Genomic DNA, 21,080 nt, shown 5'->3' on the forward strand with positions numbered 1-21,080 from the left:
TGAGCCTCATACATCATTTAAAACCTTCCATGGGGCCACCTGATTCCATTTATCTACTGCTACATAACAAAAATATTCAATACACAGTAGCTTAAAACAACAATAATGACTGTAATATCCTCACAATGTCTGTGTGTTAGGAATTCAGGAAATATTTGGCTGGTAAACTCTGGCTCAGGGTCTGTCACCTGGTTGCAGTCGGATAGTCATTAAAGCTGGAAGAATGTGGGACGGAGCAGCTGGGAACTAAGAAACTGGAGCATAGCTGGGTATCTTTCTCCATGTAGTCTCAGGGCCTCTCTTTGCAGTCTCTCTGTGGGGGGGGGGGGGCAGTCAGGCTTCCTCCCAACATGGCAGCTCAGGCAAGTTGGACTGCTTATGTGGAGCCTGGATGCATTAAGATGAATCACTATCTATGACCTAGACTTGGAAAGCTATGTATTGTCACTGCCACTGTATTCTGTTGGCTAAAATATTTACCAAAGCCTGTTTAGTTTTAAGACAAAGGGACATAGACCCCACTTGCCACAAGAAGAGTGTCAAAAAATTTGCAAATGCATTTCAAAAACAGACCATTTTGCGATGTGGCTAGAAAAAGGACAACAGTGGGAAAACTAGTGAAATTGAATAAAATTCAGTTTAGTTAATAGTAATATACCAATGCTAATTTCTTGGTTTTGACAAATGTAACATTGCAATGTGAGATATTGGGAGAAACTGGGTGATAAGTGTATAAAGAGTCTCTGTACTATCTTTACAACTTTTCTATAAATCTAAAGTTATTCAAAAATTAAACGTTGAATTAAACAGGAGTGCCACACAGCTCCTTCTCCCCACTCTGAAAGATGATAGAGAGAAACTAGTCTTAAACAAAGAAACTCATGTGCATGCCATCACTAAGTACTGATTCTGCTCAAGCAGGAGTTGCCATGCCCTCTCCAGCCGCACTATTCACAGTGTTCTATAATCATCCTCTACAGGCCCATCTCCCATATGGATACTATGCACGCTGAAGGACCTTTTCTTACCGTTCTTTTTATCCTCAGTGCCTGGCACAGTGTTAAAATAATATAGCAGCTGGAACCATATGAAAATTCCAGTTTGTAGCTCAAAAACAGTTGAATAGTGGCAGTTAATTTGCAAACAAAAACTGAATGACATGGACTCTCCTTATTATATTCCACTCTTTCACTCAAAGGGGAGAACAGAGTCCAACATTCTTGAAGGAAGAACTCTTTCAGAAAAATGAGTATTGACCCACAATTTTACACTGGGAGTTCCTCTAAGACTTTGGGATTCCTCACCCATCAGTTTCTTGAGCCCTCTCTAATTTCTTGTCTCCAGAGCCAACGCCTTTGCTGGGCTGAGAAAGTCTGTCTTGCTCTAGTAGGCCAGCAGCCAGAGGCCGAAAGACCTCCAGATGCAGACAGGAACGTGCAGGGTGGGGTCCAGATAGCAGAGTAGCCAGGGCCAGCTGGAAGGCAGCCATGGGCGCTGCTGGAGCAGAAGGCTGCAGGAAGTGGAGGAAGGAGGAAGCTCTCTCGTTGGCAAGCCCCACCCCTCTTCCATTTCCCAGGAGGTCAAGCAGATGTCATCAGATGAATTTTTCCAGACTTGAATGGAAGTGCCTAATAGCATTCTAACAGGAGACAGTGGTGGGGGCTGGGGGCGCGGGGGCAGGGGGTGGGGAGTCACAGTTTTGCCACCTCCTTTAGTCCTTTTTCTCTTTGTTAACCCAAATTTAGGAGCACCAGCTGCTGCCCTTGTTTCATGCTACCTTGTACATCCATCTGCAAGGCCCATATCAGCAAGAAATTGTCACCAAAAGGACCAAGGCAAATTTGCCAAGCAATTTTGAGCAATGTAGCATTGCATTGTGAGATACTGGGAGAAACTGGGTGATGAACGTATAGAGATTCTCTTGCCACTTGACTTAGTCCAGGATGGGACAGAGACATGACTTCAGCCAATCTGAGGGAAGAAGGTAGGGAGTCCTGCTTAGTGGCCAACAGAGTTCTGCCCACATCATAGCTTCCAAGTAGTTGCTGAGCCAGATCCAAAAATGTGTTGCCTGTTTCTGTGTTTATGAATTATCCTTCCCCATACAGAACAGCTGGGGCATTTTGTTCTCCATTCTTTGACTCCAGGCTGGACTTCCCAATTTCTTGTTCTCTATAGTTTAACACACACAGCAATAAAACAGAGCCATTTTCTGTGGTATTCAGCTAACAGTGTAGGATCTGGCAGCCTCTCCTCCTTCACCAAAGCCATCCTTGGGAAAAGTTCTCATTCAAACACTCTAGGAGTTGTTTTTAACCAGCAAGTCCCAAGGCTTAGACATTTGGGGGCGGGGGGTGGCAATCTGGTTCTTATTTTAGCTGAAACTAGTTTATTTTCCTCAGAACAAAAGAATGCCAATAATCCAGCAGTTCTTTACACTCTACATCACCCTCCAGAGTCCTCCTGAGCTCTGAGAAATAGCCCAGTGTGGCTTCGGGAGATGAGAAATAGAGAGAGGAGGACCTGCTGTTTGGTCAAAGTATCTGGTTTTATGGGTCTTTATTCTATGGGACCATGCAGCCAGGAGTGTGCTGAGACCCAGTGAACCTCTTGACCAAGAGCCTCTGGGGCCAGACATGACCAGAAAGTTGCAAGTCACACTCCAATGAGAACTGGCTGCAGGGGCAAGGGCTCATTTTTTGTAAAAGACCAGGAATGCTATACTGGATGGAGGCCTGAATCAAACTGAGTCTTCTTGCAGGACATCCTGACAGTCTATATTTCTTAGATTAGAGGCACCAAAGGGGATTGGTAATACCACACTCAGTGATTAACATGTTGACCACCTATAAAAGAGCAGGTGCACCCCCACGGCTCCCAGATCCCATCACAAACCTAAGTGTGCCTGCCCTTTATGATTATAACTCAGTTTTGGAGGCTTTGGAAAGTCCATATTTTTCTAGATGGAAGAATTTTAATTGTTTTATGATGACTCTACAGAAGACAACCCATGTGAGTCATTTTAGTTAGCTTCATTATAACACTCTTCGGCAGTTTTCCTCCCCTCTTCTTCCCACCTTTCCTTTCTTCTTTCCCTCATTCAACTGATCAACATGTAATCATTGAGAGTGTTTAGTCACATGCCTGACTGTCCTGGGGCACCAGAGGATATAGCATTATATCTGTCAGAACGGGCTCTGTTATGTTGCAGTAACAAACGATTCCAAAAACGTAATGTTATAAAACAACAAAGGCTTATTATTCTCCTCTTGCTTTTCATTCATTGTGGATTGCAAAATGATATGTAAAAGCAGGAAAATAAAAAGGATGTATTGATTATCTCCTATATACCAATAAAGTAGCAGCTCATTTGCCCACACTATCTTGTTTAATTTTTACAACAGCCATTCAAGATGGGAAACTGAGCTTAGAGAAAAATTAGTAACTAACTCTTTAGTTGAGATCCGCCCCATATTAGGTGCTCTATAGACATTCAGTTCAGTTCAGTTCAGTCGCTCAGTCGTGTCCGACTCTTTGGGACCCCATGAATCGCAGCACACCAGGCCTCCCTGTCCATCACCAACTCCCAGAGTTTACCAAATTCATGTCCATCGAGTCGGTGATGCCATCCAGCCATCTCATCCTCTACTGTCCCCTTCTCCTCCTGCCCTCAATCTCTCCCAGCATCAGGGTCTTTTCCAATGAGTCAACTCTTTGCATGCGGTGGCCAAAGTATTGGAGTTACAGCTTTAGCATCAGTCCTTCCAATGAACACCCAGGACTGATCTCCTTTAGAATGGACTGGTTGGATCTGCTTGCAGTCCAAGGGATTCTCAAGAGTCTTATCGAACACCACAGTTGATATTAGCTGCTATTATTATCATTGCTATTATTACTAGAGAAAAGGAGAGAAGGGATTGAGGGCAGTATATTCTACACAGAATTCCAGGTGGAAAGGTATGTTCAAAGTAGGGAGGGAAGCCCAATCTAGGAGTTCTCTAAAACTAAGAATGAGATCCACTTGGGCAGAGAGACTTTGACTCTTGGCAGGTCTGATACCCCTTTGAGACACAAATGAAAATTATGGACCCACTTCCCAGAAACATATACGTTCACACAAAGTTTGCATAAAAGCCCACCCATGGATTCCAGAATAATATAATAAATATTAACAGTAACCATATAATGCTGGCATAGTTGTGAGCCAGGCTCTAGTCTAAGCCTTTCACACAAATTATCTCATTTAATCCTTACAGCAACCCTAAGAGGTAGCTACATTTCCTCCTTTATAAACAAGAAAACTGAGAGTGAGGAGTTAAATAACTTGCCAGAGGTCACACTACAGTGTGAGAGCAAATGACATTGCTGAAATTCGAACCAAGCTGGCTCTAGAGAAAGCACAACCACCTACCACACCCTTGTTGTTGTTGTTTAGTTGCTCAGTTGTGTCTCACTCTTTTGTGACCCCATGGACTATAGCCCACTGGGCTCTTCTGTCCATGGGATTCTCCAGGCAAGAATACTGGAATGGGTTGGCATTTTCTTCTCCAGGGGGATCTCCCCGACCCAGGGGTCGAACCCATGTCTCCTGTATTGGCAGGAAGATTCTTTACCACTGAGCCGCCAGGGAAGCCCACCACACTCTGCCTCTAAAGACCCTACTCCCTGGAGTGGTGCTGAACTCCCCATCTGCATCCAAAGGAGGAAAGTTCTCTTTCAAGAGCAGATCCTTTGGGGCTTCCCTGGTGCTCCAGTGGTTAACAATCCACCTTCTAAGGCAGGGGACATGGGTTGGATACCTGCCTGGGTTGGGCAACTAAGCCTGCACACCCACAAGTAGAGAGAAGTTTGTGTGGTACAACAAAAGATCCCACATGCCGCAATGAAGATCTCATGTGCCACAACTAGGACCCAATGCAGCCAAATATCTGTGTACTTAAAGAGCAGCCCCTTGACCAACCAATCAAGAGCAGGGGCCACTTGTTCCTCTATCTGACACCTGCAGACCAAGCCCTTTTCTCAGTACAACCACCAGGGTAAAAACCATTGTTTCCACAGTGCAACCACCAGGGTAAAAACCATTTTTCCACAGCCATCCTGGTTTAGTGATAACCAGTTCCAGAGGTGATACTGAGACCCCAGCAAACCCTATAAAACAATGAGCTGCCTCACTCAGGCAGAAACTCCCTCCCCACCTGTCTCCTCATCCCCTTTCCTGAGGAATATGCAAAAATTCCTTTTCCACTTCTGAGTATCAGCCATATTGATGGATTAAGCACATCCCCACACTGCCCCTTCAGTGGTGCCACCAATCCTTCTCCATTAAGCCCAGCAGTGTCACAGGATAACAGGGACAAGAGGCCAAGAGCTGAGGGAAGGTCTCAACTAGCAGAGACAGGTAGCACACCCACAATTAATTACACACACGTATTGGAGAGCTGGTAAGCAAATCAATGTCACTGGTGATTTATTCTCTAATTTGCCTTGAGTATGCACCTCATAAATCAATAATGGAAAATGGCATTAAAGCATTGGTGTTAACTGTCAGCAAAAGGCAGTGTACCGATCCTTTTAATTAAAACAGTGTGTGTGGTGAATACGTCCATGTGTTATATTAGATATGGTACATATTTAAATTGCTTTTTCACATCAAAAGAAATGCTAGGAGTTTGGAAGAGGATGCAGAACTGTAAATTCACAGTGAGTGTCCAAGAGTCCTGGCATTCCTGGGTAATGTGTGGTAATTTGACATGGAGCCTCATCCACAAGCATTCTGGAAATGGAGACAGTGTTCTCTGGTTCCAGGCCAGGCTAAATGAAGGCAGGAAAAGGGCCATTGCTGACACTCCATCAGGAAGACATGGAACACAGTGAGATGTGGAATTCTGTCCTTTAGGTACCAGGTCAAACTGATTCTATCTTTCCTAAGGAGGTATATACAGATTATGAAAATTGTTTATCCAAAATTAGGACAGTCAAGGTTAGTAGTGTTCTCCCCCTCCTCCAAAATTCTGAGGCTCACATAACGTTTTTAGATAAGAAATCAAGAAAATATTAAAACTCACAGTTTGCCTGGATGAGGAAAAGAAGCCACTACCTTATAGCATGAATTTCCATTTGTCTTGACTGAAAACACCAGCTGTTACGATGAACGGCACATGGAGGAAACACGCTTTTGCACTTGGTCCTAATCAAGTGGCCAACAGGCAATAGGAAATGTACTTAAAGGAGAGGAAACTGTTCCTTGTGTGCAGGAACACCTATGTCACAAGGAGAATATAGACTATTAGTCAATCAATGATTCTAGCCTAAAAGCAATGAGGCTTCCACAAGGGAGAAGCTGGGTGAGAGGCATTGTGGGTAACTAGACAGGAGTATGCTATGCTCTGAGTCGGGCAGAAAGAGTTGAAATTCTGCCTCTACTAACCGCCTGCTGTGTGAGCTGGAGAAGAGGACTTCAGTCTCCTGCTGCTGCTAAGTCGCTTGAGTCGTGTCCGACTCTGTGCGACCCCATAGACGGCAGCCCAACAGGTTCCCCCGTCCCTGGGATTCTCCAGAAAAGAGCACTGGAGTGGGTTGCCATTTCCTTCTCCAATGCATGAAGGTGAAAAGTGAAAGGGAAGTCGCTCAGTTGCATCCGACACTACTTCAGATACAACAAAGGAGACAGCAACAGAAACTCAATCTAATCGTAAAGTATATTAATATCACGGATCGTCAAGAAGTCTCCTAGTGTGTCTATTTTTGCATCTATAAAAGGGGGAGAATAATTCCTATAACTTAGAGGTGGGTTATAGGATTACAAAAGATGATGCATATAAATCAAATTAGCAGAGTCCCTTGGCCCATGGTAATGCTCTGTAAGTGGTCAAGAACAGGGGAGTTCCCTGGTGGTCCAGAGGCTAAGACTCTGAGCTCTTAATGTAGGGGGACCGGATTCAATCCCTGGTCAGGGAACTAGATGCCACAAGCCTCAACTAAAGATCCCATGTGCTGCAATTAAGACCTGGTACAGCCAAATACATAAAGTGATTATATTTTTTAAATTCTTAAGAACAAAATAAAACACTGCAAAATAAACATACAAAACCCAGAGGTGGGGGCAGGGTAGGGAGAACAGATGCACAATACAAAGCCCACCATGAATGAGTGCAGGTGCCTCAGGATAGAGAAACGTATTAAAGCTATTGGGGTGGGATGGTCTTGATCCCTGTCTCCTGTACAATGTCACGAACCTCTGTCCATAGTTCTTCGGGCACTCTGTCTATCAGATCTCATCCCTTGAATCTATTTGTCACTTCCACTGTATAGTAGTAAGGGATTTGATTTAGGTCATACCTGAATGGTTGACTGGTTTCCCTACTTTCTTCAATTTAAGTCTGAATTTGTCAATAAGGGGTTCATGATCTGAGCCACAGTCAGCTCCCGGTCTTGTTTTTGCTTACTGTATAGAGCTTCTCCATCTTTGGCTGCAAAGAATATAATCAATCCGATTTCAGTATTGACCATCTGGTGATGTCCATGTGTAGACTCTTCTCTTGTTATTGAAAAAGGGTGTTTTCTATGACCAGTGCGTTCTGTTGGCAAAACTCTTATAGCCTTTGCCCTACTTCATTCTGCACTCCAAGCCCAAATTTGCCTGCTACTCCAGGTATTTCTTGACTTCTTACTTTTGCATTCCAGTCCCCTATAATGAAAAGGACATCTTTTGGGGGTGTTAGTTCTAGAAGGTCATGTAGATCTTCATAGAACCATTCAACTTCAGCTTCTTCAGCATTACTGGTCAGGCATAGACTTGGATTACTGTGAAACTGAATGGTTTGCCTTGGAAAGGAACAGAGATCCTTCTGTCGTTTTTGAGACTGCATCCAAGTACTGCATTTCAGACTCTTTTGTTGACTATGATGGTTACTCCGTTTCTTCTAAAGGATTCTTGCCCACAGTAGTAGATATTATGGTCATCTAAGTTAAATTCACCCATTGTAGTCCATTTTAGTTCACTGATTCCTAAAATCAGCTGTGATCAAGACTATCCCCAAGAAAAAGAAATGGAAAAAGGCAAAATGGTTGCCTGAGGAGGCCTTACAAATAGCTGTGAAAAGAAGAGAAGTGAAAGTCAAAGGAGAAAAGGAAAAATATACCCATTTGAATGCAGAGCTCCAAAGAATATTAAGGAGAGATAAGAAAGCCTTCCCCAGTGATCAGTGCAAAGAAATAGAAGAAAACAATAGAGAGGAAAAGACTAGAGATCTCTTCAGGAGAAGGAAATGGCAACCCACTCCAGTATTCTTGACTAGAGAATCCTGTGGACAGAGGAGCTTGGAGGGCTGCTGTCCATAGGGTTGTACAGACTTGGACATGACTGAAGCAACTTAGCAGCAGCAGAGATCTCTTCAAGAAAATCAGAGATACCAAGAGAACTTTTCATGTAAAGATGGGCACAATAAAGGATAGAAATGGTATGGATCTAACAAAAGCAGAAGATATTAAGAAGAGGTGGCAAGAATATACAGAAGAACTATACAGAAAAGATCTTCATGACCCAGATAATCATGATGGTGTGATCACTCACCCAGAGCCAGACATCCTGGAATGTGAAGTCAAGTGGGCCTTAGAAAACATCACTATGAACAAAGCTAGTGGAGGTGATGGCATTCCAGTTGAGCTATTTCAAATCCTGAAGGATGATGCTGTGAAAGTGCTGCACTAAACATTCCAGCAAATTTGGAAAACTCAGAAGTGGCCACAGGAGTGGAAAAGGGCAGTTTTCATTTCAATTCAAATGAAAGGCAATGTCAAAATATGCTCAAACTACCGCACAATTGCACTCATCTCACACGCTAGTAAAGTAATGCTCAAAATTCTCCAAGCCAGGCTTCAGCAGTATGTGAACGATGAATTTCCAGATGTTTAAGATGGATTTAGAAAAGGCAGGGGAACCGAGATCAAATGGCCAACATACACTGAATCATCAAAAAAGCAAGAGAGTTCCAGAAAAACATCTATTTCTGCTTTATTGACTATGCCAAAGCCTTTGACTGTGTGGATCACAATAAACTGTGGAAAATTCTGAAAGAGATGGGAATACCAGACCACCTGACCTGCCTCTTGAGAAATCTGTATGCAGGTAAAGAAGCAACAGTTAGAACTGAACATGGAACAACAGACTGGTTCCAAATAGGAAAAGGAGTACGTCAAGGCTGTATATTGTCACCCTGCTTATTTAACTTCTATGCAGAGTACATCATGAGAAATGCTGGACTGGATGAAGCACAAGCTGGAATCAAGATTGCAGGGAGAAATATCAATAACCTCAGATGTGCAGATGACACCACCCTTATGACAGAAAGTGAAGAAGAACTCAAGAGCCTCTTGATGAAAGTGAAAGAGGAGAGTGAAAAAGTTGGCTTAAAGCTCAACATTCAGAAAACAAAGATCATGGCATCTGGTCCCATCACTTCATGGCAAATAGATGGAGAAACCGTGGAGACAGTGGCTGATTTTATTTTTCTGGGCTCCAAAATCACTGCAGATGGTGATGGCAGCCATGAAATTAAAAGATGTTTACTCCTTGGAAGGAAAGTTATGACCAACCTAGACAGCATATTAAAAAGCAGAGACATTGCTTTGCCAATAAAGGTCCATCTAGTCAAGGCTATGGTTTTTCTAGTAGTCACATATGGATGTGAGAGTTGGACCATATAAAAAGCTAAGCGCAGAAGAATTGATGCTTTTGAACTGTCTTTGGAGAAGACTCTTGAGAGTCCCTTGGACTGCAAGGAGATCCAACCAGTCCATCCTAAAGAAATCAGTTCTGAATACTCATTGGAAGGACTGATGCTGAAGCTGAAACTCCAATACTTTGGCCACCTGATGCAAAGAACTGACTCATTTGAAAAGACCCTGATGCTGGGAAAGATTGAAGGCAGGAAGAGAAGGGGATGACAGAGGATGAGATGGTTGGAAGGCATTGCCGACTCAATAGACATGAGTTTGAGTAAACTCTGGGAGTTGGTGATGGACAGGGGAGCCTGGCGTACTGCAGTCCATGGGGTGCAAAGAGTCAGACACGACTGAACGACTGAACTGAACTGAACTGATTGGGGTGGAAGAAGGGTGGAAGAGGCTGGGGAGGGAATAGAATTTCTGAGTAAAGGGCTTCATGGTTTGGTGATAGTCTCTTCCCGTCCTGCTTCAATTCCTGGACAGTAAACGGGAGCTTCAGGCTGGATAATCTCTGGTTCCCGAGTCAAGATAGTTTCTGCCTTTGGTTTCTTTGCTGCTCAGTGGTGGTAATGTGGAGACCTCGAGGACTATTGAACAACTAGCTGCTGTTCTGTGTGTGCCCATGTGCTATTGAGAATCTCTGGAAGAAACAGGCAAGACAGGAGAAAGGGCTGGTGATGAGATCTTTAATACCCACCCTGACTCTGAAAGTGAAAGTCACTCAGTCGTGTCAGACTCTTTGCAACCCCATGGACTGTATTCTCCAGGTCAGAGTACTGGAGTGGGTTCCCTTCTCCAGGGGATCTTCCCAACCCAGGGATCGAACCCAGATCTCCTACCTTGTAGGTGGATTCTTTACCAGCTGAGCCACAAGGGAAGCCCAAGAATACTGGAGTGGGTAGCCAATCCCTTCTCCATTGGATCTTCCCAACCCAGGAATCAAACCAGGGTCTCCTGCGTGGCAGGTAGATTCTTTACCAGCTGAGCTATCAGGGAAGCCCCACCCTGCCTCTGCTGATCCCTTATTCTACACACTCTTCTCTCTGCCTGTAGCACCCTTTTTACCTTTGATCTCTCTGTCCCTGTAGTAATTCTTCCATACTTGTTTCAGGATCCGAAGGAAAGGGCACCCTCCCTGAGAAATAATTTCTGTTTCTTTCAGATCTCTCTCTCCCTAAAGACCCCTGCAGGCTGTTGTGCTCCTGTGCTGCCCTTGACAATATTTTTCATTACTTACAGCCCCTGCCCATATGCCTCCTTGAGGGTCCAGTCTTATTCCAACTGCCCACTCCATGGAAAACCTGGAGCTCACAACCTTTCCCTACAGAGGAGAGTGGTTAAGAGCTCTGGTTAGGACAGCCTGGCTCCATCACACCTACCCGGGTGATCATGAGCAAGTTACTAATTCCTCAGATGGTTCTTCATTTATAAAATGGAGATAAAAGTCCTCCTAATTTAGATTACCTTGTCAATGTTCTCATGGCATCCTCTCCTTCTTACCCTTGTTGCACATATCAACAGTGTACTTAGGTCATTGATTAGGTAATATACGCTTAAACATACACCTTCTCTGTTAGGATACAATCTTCACTGAGGCGGAGGGCACATCTACGCTAACCATTGCTTTATTTCAAGTTTCTAGAAGTTGGTTGAATGAGTGAAGGAATGAATGAACAAAGGAACATATGTATGAACAAATTATATACTTGTCATATTCTTCGACTAGATGGTTCATCCCTTGAGGAAAGTTTGCTTTCTTCTCAGCTTTATATCCCTCCCAGTGCCAAATATGACATAGGTATCGAACGCAAAGCAGAATTGAGTCGAAGGGCCTGCTCCTTGGAGGGGCATGTACACGCTGGGGAGCACTGAGAACTCTCCCCATAAAGTCTCAGTGTCCTTCTGAAGTAGACCAGTTGTCTTCCTACTGCTTTTGTCTCGGCTTCTCCACCTCTGAAAGCAGAGTAATTGGCTTATGACATGCAAACACACATCCCCAGACCTCAGGCTGTCAGCTTGGAACCCAGGACAAACCTTGTCCAGTTCCCATGACCTCATCAAATAAACTCATGGGTCAGTGTGGACCCCGCCCTCACTCTAACTCACTGGCATGAACACACAGTCAATAACAGGGCAGGTTCATCTTTGCTTATTTAGTGGAATTGCAAGTCTCAGCCATGCTCATGGGGTTCAATAAAAGATATTTGTGTTGACTTACACTATATGCTGTTACTGGAAGTGAATCCATTTTAGACACACTGAATCTGAAATTAGGGTATATGGATTTTTTTTTAATTTTAAAATTGTGAATCTGTGATACCCAAACATTTGCAAGTACGTTGGTATCTATTATCCTCTCATACAGCTATGTAAAGCATGGAACCCAAGACCTGCAAAAATCTAAAAGATCATATCAATACAAAGCTATAAATACATGCTTATAGGTACATTTCCATTAAGATATGCATTCATTATCCACTCTATATCAAATATAATGTGCTATATGCATCAAGGAATACAAATACAAACATAAATATGAAACAGACCCAACTCCAGTAATGTTCTTGATAAGCAGTGGAAGTGATAACAAATAATAACATATAAATTAAAGTGTCTTTGGATGCAAATAATAGGATATGCCAATTCACACTGACTTCAATAATTTGGAAAGGGAGCAACAAGTCCAAAAGTGGGTAGGTTTGAGAATTAGGTAGTAATTGTGAATTTGTGGCTGACAGTAGTATCAAGTGCCTAATTCCTTTCCATTTTTCCACTTTGCATTTTCAATATTGCCTTCTTCCTCAGTTTAGGAAGTTATTCAATTCCTCTGTGCCAGGTCCAGATGTGACACCTAGACATGACAGCTTCCAGAGGCAGAAATGAGGCTGTCTCTTCTCTTGTCTTCTTCACAGAAGCAAGGATACTTTTCCCACAAAACCTCTATCCCTTCTCATTGTCCAGACGCAGGTCACATGCCCATTCCCACCCCAACCTCTAACAAATGGATCTGGGACCACCATAGTGAGGATTTATTCCTGGGGCTATGGCTATGGTCAGTGATGCCAGAAATATAAAATATGTGGGAGAGACAGACACCAAGATGTAACTGGGTCTCTGGAACTCAGGAGACACAGAATGGATGCCAAGAAGGCAACTGACAACATCTACTAGAATAATGTTAATTTGCTAGTTGATGTTAACTTGGCATTGATCGTATTCAAATCCTTTTCCTACTCAGTACCACTTTAATGTAAACTCCATGAGCTCAGCAATCTTTCGTATGTTTTGTTCAAGACCATATCGCAAACTCATGGACATGAATCTGAGCAAACTCCAAGAGATAGTGGAGGACGGAGGAGCCTGTCATGTTACAGTCCGTAGGACTGCAAAGAGTCAGATGCAACTTAGCAACTGAATAGCAACAACATTAATATGTCAACATTTACTCTAAGTTATAAAGTGCAATTGGAAAATGAAACAGTGGAAAGGGATAGAAGCCTAGCGTGGTAGGGGGAAAAGAGGATGCTTTTTCATACACAACAGAAACAGCCTCTTAGCTAATGTGATACTTGAGCAGACTTGAGTGAAACAAGGGTGTGAACCCAGCAGTCATCAGGGTAAAGAACATTCCAGAACAAGAGAAGAGGAAGTACAGAGTCCCTGAAACAGGGGGATTCTTAATGTGTTTTGAGGAACCATGAGGAGGTCAATGAGAGCAGAACAAGAGGAGTGAGGGGTCTGAAAGGTAGCAGGACATGAGGTCAGAGGCCCCCAGAACCTGCTGATGAGGTTCACGGGCTCAGCAGGCACGGCCATGGCAGGGGAGGTGCAGGAGTGTTCAGCCTCACTGAACTCCATCTGGGGAGAGACTATGCCAGCAAAGGGTCTTCCATGCTGGCTCAGACAGTAGATAATCTACCTGCAAGGCAGGAGACACAGGTTTGATCCCTGGGTCAGGAAGATCCCCTGGAGTAGGAAATGGCAACCTACTCCAGTATTCTTGCCTGGAAAAGTCCCATGGACAGAGGAGCCTGGTGGGCTACAGTCCATGGGGTCACAGAGTTCGACATGACTGAGCAACTAACACTCTCTTTCACTTTTTCTTTTTTATGTCGGCAAAGGCCATCACATAACATTCACATGCACAGATGCCTGGCATCGGAGAGAAGTTGTGTGACGTAGCAGCTACAAGGCTGGGCTGGGGAGTCAAAAGAACGGTGGTAGAACCAAGCTCTGTCAGGTACTTGCCATCACATAGCTTTGTCCCTGGGCAAGTGATGTAAGCTCCCAGAGACTCAAATTTTTCATCTTGAGATGAGATGGTCATTGTTGTTTAGTCACCTAGTCATGTCCAACTCTTTGCGACCCCATGGACTGCAGCACGCCAGGCCTCCCTGTCCCTCACCACCTCCCGAAGTTTGCCCAAGTTCATGTTCATTGCATCGGTGATGCCATCTAGTTATTGCATCCTCTGATGCCCTCTTCTCCTGCTCTCAGTCTTTCCCAGCATCAGGGATCTTTCCAATGAGTCAGCTATTCGCATCAGTTGACCAAAATACTGGAGTTACAGCTTCAGCATCAGTCCTTCCAATGAGTATTCAGGGTTGATTTGTTGTAACTACTACATATTGCTGTAAGGAGGGCTAAGAGAAATAATGTATGCGGTGCAATTAAAACAGTGTCTGACACATATCATGGGTTCAATTAAAGCTCACCTCTGCTATTACCATTGTTCCTCCTAGTGCTGTTTACTGGTTTTCATTTGGCATGGCACACATACTCACTAAGTCAGGCTCTTCCCTAGTCATGCTAACTATTTAAAACTAAAAGAAAGCTTCCAGAAACAGCAGTTCTGTCCCTTAGTGAGGGTCTGGCAGCTGCACAAGGTGGCTGAGAAGCTGGCATCCCTCTGTGTGAATGAGCAGAGGACAGCCCCCCAAGGTTGGGGAGCCAGGTAGAAAGAACAAATCACCCTCTCTGATAGCCCTACCACACTTCCTGGGATTCCACACTTAATAAGCTCTTCAGGGTGCTCTCTAAACTTCCCTTGCACAGACTGTTTTCCCTGCATTTTCTCCAAAGAGTGAAATCTGACTCATTCAGACCACACACCTGGGCCTGTGGTTTGGGCCATGGCAGAGGGTGAGAGAAAGGGGAGCTACTGTAAGGCTGGGGATGCATGTGGGAGACCCCAAGGCTGCCTGCCCATCAGCCTCGCTTCCCTGCACCGTCTCCAGTAAGATGAAGGGGCCCACTTGTCTTCCTTAAACTGGGTCCAAAGAGCTTCACCTGGAGTGGGGGAAGATGGCTATGTTCAGGAGTCACTGGAGTGTCAGGCGGGAGGGGAGGGAGGACAGGGTAGGCATGTAAGATACACAGGCGGTATTGAAAGGTGGCTGTTGTATGCCGGGGCAACACAGAGACAGAGGATGCGTCTCCTTCTACTTCCTGGTCCCAGACACTTCCTTTTTGACAAAAACAAGGGGAAGCAACATATCTTATTGCTGTTGCATGTTACAGTCTAAAAGTACATCTCTTGGGCAGTTTTTTGTTAAAGCTTCATCGTCCTGAGCCAGGACTCCTTCTCTTGCTACAAAAAGGCTCAGCCCTGCCCTGGTCCCAAGCCAACCATGACTTCTGGTGTTTTCCTTTTAGTGCATTTAAACAAATACCTGAAGCCTCCTGGCACACGACTGGGCAGCAGTGTGCAATGTGCCGAAGACTGGACCTCTGCTTTCATATCTCACAGGCTACTCCCACCCTCATGTACAAATACCCACCTACCCCTCGACACACACTGCCCTCAGGCCAGTGGGCTTCTTCTTAAGCTCTGGGTTCAACCTCAGTGCTACGACTCACCAGCAGAGTAACTTTAGTCAGGAAGTGTATTCTCTTAGAAACCGCTTTCTCATTTGCAAAATAGGAATAAACACTCCAGGCCTACCCAACTCAACATAGAAACTATGAATCTTTGAGACAACAGTCACAGCATATTTGGGATAAATTAAAATCCAAACATCAAAAAGGACTTGAAATCCCTCAATTGGCATAAACAACAAATATGGAAGGAGTACTTTAGACACAATACTATGCCTCCCCGAAGACATCAATGATAGGGTTCTATCAGCCTGCAGGGTCCTTATCAGCTTTCTTCTGATGGTGATTAAATTCCTTGGCCACATGTAAGGATCTAAAATGCTATCCAGAACCAAAGCAAGTAGCCCCAAACACCTACGCAGCTTCCTTCCTTGTTCTCCTCAAGTGACTTGTTTTTACTGGAACATAGTTTCCTCTTCCTGTCTGGGAAACTCTGTTTACAAAATCTATCTCCAAAAGGAAAGCAAAAAAGAAAGCTCTTTCCACCAACCAGCCTTGGAATTTCACCAGGTCACCCTTTTAACCTGAACCAAAATAGGCCGTGACTCACCATTTGTGTCTGGGGGACCCCATTCCCCATTTATCTTACCAGGAGATCATATCTTGCATGATTATCAGTAAAAACCATGCTGCAGGGATGCTCCCATAGGGAAAAAAAATTAGGAAAAAAATTCACTTTTGGAAACTGCATCCTCACAGCACTTACTTACAATATCCAAGCTCCCCTGCAGACAATTCTCTACCATCTTAGCCTTGTCTAGCCCTTTAGCACTCTCCTGTCAACTGAAAAAGAATACAAAATATGAGAGTGGTGAGTTAAGTTTTATTTGGAGCAAAATGAAGACTATAGCCCGGGAGACAACATTTCAGATAGCACTGAGATAGTGCTCCAAAGAGGAATGGGGGAAGGTGAGTATATACACGACTTTGGTGAAGGGGAATACATGCAACCAAGCACATATTTTCTGCAGTTTTCTGCTAGTTTCATAAAGGTTACTGCAGTCACAAGGAGTAGACATCACCATGAAGGATTTTTGTGCTTTTCTAGATATGAAGAGATGTAAAAATTGGGCTCATAATATCTTCTCGTGAAAATATCTATCTGAAGACTTGTTTTGCCAGTTTACCCAGAGCACAGAGGGCCTCATTCCTGATCTCCACTCTGGACTCCTTTCAGGGGGTGTCGATAGCAGCCGCAGCAGCTCCTAATTTGATCCTTGTAAAGATAGATGGCAAGTATCAATCTGTAGGTGACACTCCCCATTGCATCTGCTCATCCAAGTCAAAAGCTTACCCCTTCATCTGAAGTTGACAGATTCTTGGCTGTGTGACCCTAGACACAGCTCTTCAAATTTTAGTTTTCTGACCTGTAGCAATTGCAGTAATAGACTGTGTTGACAGCACCCTTTATATTTGTCACATATTAGTTCATTTCATCCTCCAAAGAAGCCTATAAGGGGAAAGCTATTACTATCACCATTTTGCAAATAGTGGTGGTTTAGGTGCTAAGTCATGTCCAACTCTTACAACCCCATGGACTCTAAGCTGCCAAGCTCCTTTGTCCATGAGATTCTCCAAGCAAGAATACTGGAGTGGGTTGCCATTTCCTTCTCTAGGGGATCTTCCCAACCTAGGACTCACCAAAGCACCATAGCTACCTACCCAAATTCATCAGCATGTTTTGAGGGTTAGAAGAAATAACCAGAAAATGGCAGGCATCTAACAAAATATTGTTACATTATTGGATGAAAACATACGCCTTTACCCACTGAGCCATCTTAGGAAGCCCTTTCTGGATGATACTTCAGTTCAAAGTCATTCAACCACGGGCACCAGAGCCATGAGTACAACACAGAGATTCTATAACCTTTTTCAAGAAACTATGGCTCTCGGTGAGAAAGCAGAGTTGTTATTTTCCACGAGGGGACTCTGCACAGAGTAACATCCCTGCCTTTCCCCAGCATGCTGTCCTGTCTCACTTCTCACCAAGGACAAGGACAGGTCTACCTAACAACAAGACTAAGAGAAGAAATGAACATGCACCTCTCAGCCTCTTAGGATTCTCTTTTCCTTTTCCCTTTTTTTTTTTTAAATTTATTTACTTGGCTGTGCTGGGTCTCAGTTGCAGCATGTGTGATCTTCCATCTTCACTGTGGCATTTGGGATCTTTAGTTGTGCATGTGAGTTTGACCTCCAGGAATTCTGTCAGGTCCCCCCAGTGAATATTGGAAAAAATTGCATGCTTCCATCAGGGGGAGAAAAAAAGAATCATTGCCACTGTGCCAGAACATTTGTTTTTCATAAGGGCTGCTCTCAGGAAAAATTATTTACCAGCACTTCACCTGCTATGGTTATAGCAAAGTCTAGCCTACCTAGGGGCAAGAGAATATTCAACTCCAACCCCCTCGAGCCACCTAGTCCCACTTAAAAAGGAAAAAAACTAGGAAGCACTGGTGAGGCTCAGAGTCCAGGGCAATAAGCTCACCAAAGGACTGAGACTTCATCAGTGGACTATAGAAGGATCGCCCTCTCTCCTCTCCCCATGCCCTACCACTACAGCACTAAAGGCCTGTTTGTCATGGCTCCTTCCACCTAGTACATCACGCCTGCATTTCAACAGAAAATTGCAAGACATTCTAAAAGGCAAAACACACAGTCTGAAGACTAAACAAACATCAGAACCAGAGTCAAATATGTCATGGGTGTCAGAATTTTCAGGCCAGGAATTCAAAACAATTATGATTAATATGTTAAAAGGTCTAGGGATAAAGTACCTGTTAATCCATCATGACCAAAAGTAGAAGTTCTATCACTGGTATTTCTAAGCCCCAATGTTACTTTCTTTGTCACACAATTAGCAGTTGGCCTTCCCTCTCCACAAACAGGCTACTTTTGGAGAGTCATAGCTATGAACCACACAGGGACCCTGATTTCTCATGTTTCATCAACAATTCACATTTCACGTGTACTTGGACACATGTGTCATGGGGAAAGCTGCAGGCCTAATGCACTGATACTAAGATAACTTATAACAACTAGAGATTACAAAATATCTTTAGTTTCTGACACTGTTTGCTCACAGCATGTATACTTAGCCTTTGCTTCTCTTAAAGCAGTGGCTCCATTTGTGTGTGTGTGTACTCATGCATGTTAGGGCTTTGAGGTGAATGGCAGGAAATCAATGCAACAATTTCCACACTACCTACCATTTTGTAACCTGCTTTGTGACATGTGCCAAATAACTTAGAGTACGTTATGACTTCTAATCCTTGCAACTACCATGAAAAATAAACAATTAAATGAAACACAGTTCTCATGCCTCTTTTACAGAAACTGAGCTCAGTGGCAAGTTCCTCAAGACCATGCAGTGGATCTGTGATGAAGCCAAGTTTGAGCACATATCTGTCCATCTTCAAAGCGGCATGTACTTAACCACCATGCTTTTCTGGCTTTTAATATTTTACTTCCTGCTCTGCTTGGAAAGATGGTCAACACATGACTGGGCCTTAATGAGCACTTTTGCATTCACTGAATCTTGAAATAGATTACTGTAAGGGCGATTTGTGTCCTCAGCACTTACCTCAATCCCAGTGCCAAGCATATAGTAAATGTTTCATAAATAATTTCTGCTTTAATAAGCATTTATTATATATAAATAGGACATAGTGCTATAGCATGTGATGACTCACGTTTAATAAAGGTAGCATTTTATGTCTCTATTTGCAAGCCCTATTTGTCTATTTTAATATAGTGTGATGTTTTTATAAGGAAAGATAAAGCATAGCTGAATAGAAAAGAATACTTTCCTTGACCAATTATTTCTTTTTAACCATCAGTTGAGTTCAGTCACTCAGTTGTGTCCGACTCTTTGTGACCCCATGAATCACAGCACGCCAGGCCTCCCTGTCCATCACTAACTCCTGGAGTTCACTCAGATTCATGTCCATTGAGTCAGTGATGCCATCCAGCCATCTCACCCTCTGTCGTCCCCTTCTCCTCCTGCCCCCAATCCCTCCCAACATCAAAGTCTTTTCCAATGATTCAACACTTTGCATGAGGTGGCCAAAGTACTGGAGTTTCAGCTTTAGCATCATTCCTTCCAAAGAAATCCCAGGGCTGATCTCCTTCAGAATGGACTGGTTGGATCTCCTTGCAGTCCAAGGGACTCTCAAGAGTCTTCTCCAACACCATACTTCAAGGCATCAATTCTTTGGTGCTCAACCTTCTTCACAGTCCAACTCTCACATCCATACATGACCACTGGAAAAACCATAGCCTTGACTAGACGGACCTTAGTCGGCAAAGTAATGTCTCTGCTTTTGAATATGCTATCTAGGTTGGTCATAACTTTTCTTCCAAGGAGTAAGCGTCTTTTAATTTCATGGCTGCAGTCACCATCTGCAGTGATTTTGGAGCCCCCCAAAATAAAGTCTGACACTGTTTCCACTGTTTCCCCATCTATTTCCCATGAAGTGATGGGACCAGATGCCATGATCTTCATTTTCTGAATGTTGAGCTTTAAGCCAACTTTTTCACTCTCCTCTTTCACTTTCAGCAAGAGGCTTTTTAGTTCCTCTTCACTTTCTGCCATAAGGGTGGTGTCATCTGCATATCTGAGGTTATTGATATTTCTCCCAGCAATCTTGATTCCAGCTTGTGTTTCTTCCAGTCCAGTGTTTCTCATTTTTAACCACAGAAGCCTAATTATTCATTCCAGGAGCCACTGACTTTAGTAATACATGTTACCTTCTTGCAAATAGAACATATAAACATTTTGAGAAAACAGCCTGCTGAGTGTTGATGAGCCCAGGGCAAGGAAGAAGGATAATCTTATTTTTGCTACTCCAGTATCCATTCCCTTTATCCCATCAAGAATATTTGGATTGTTTTATGGTGAACTAACCCTGCCCCCAGAGAAGGCAATGGCACACCACTCCAGTACTCTTGCCTGGAAAATTCCATGGACGGAGGAGCCTGGTAGGCTGCAGTCTATGAGGCCGCTAAGAGTTGGACACGACTGAGCGACTTCACTTTGACTTTTCACTTTCATGCATTGGAGAAGGAAATGGCAACTCACTCCAGTATTCTTGCCTGGAGAATCCAAGGGACAGGGGAGCCTGGTGGGCTGCCATCTATGGGGTCGCACAGAGTCGGACACGACTGAAGCAACTTAGTAGTAGTAGTAGTAACCCTGCCCCATTCTGAGTCCACATATTCCTAAAGGTTTGCCCCATCCTCATGCATCACCACGCTCCAGATGCAGGAGTGGGCATAAGACTTCCACATGACCTTCCGATCTACTACCCAGCTTGATGGCACAGTAATTTTTTCTAGTACTAATTTTAATTAGTACCTAATTTCTTCCATTTTATGTTTTATCAGAGCTAGAGCAGTGTGGCTTACAGCAGAAACAATGAGGAAAAAATTTTCTTCGCTGGACTAGAACCTTGTGGAAGAGAAGCCCTGGAGGTGTGACA

This window comes from Oryx dammah, unplaced genomic scaffold (genome assembly GCF_014754425.2).
Source record: "Oryx dammah isolate SB20612 unplaced genomic scaffold, SCBI_Odam_1.1 HiC_scaffold_29, whole genome shotgun sequence".
Lineage (NCBI taxonomy): Eukaryota > Metazoa > Chordata > Mammalia > Artiodactyla > Bovidae > Oryx > Oryx dammah.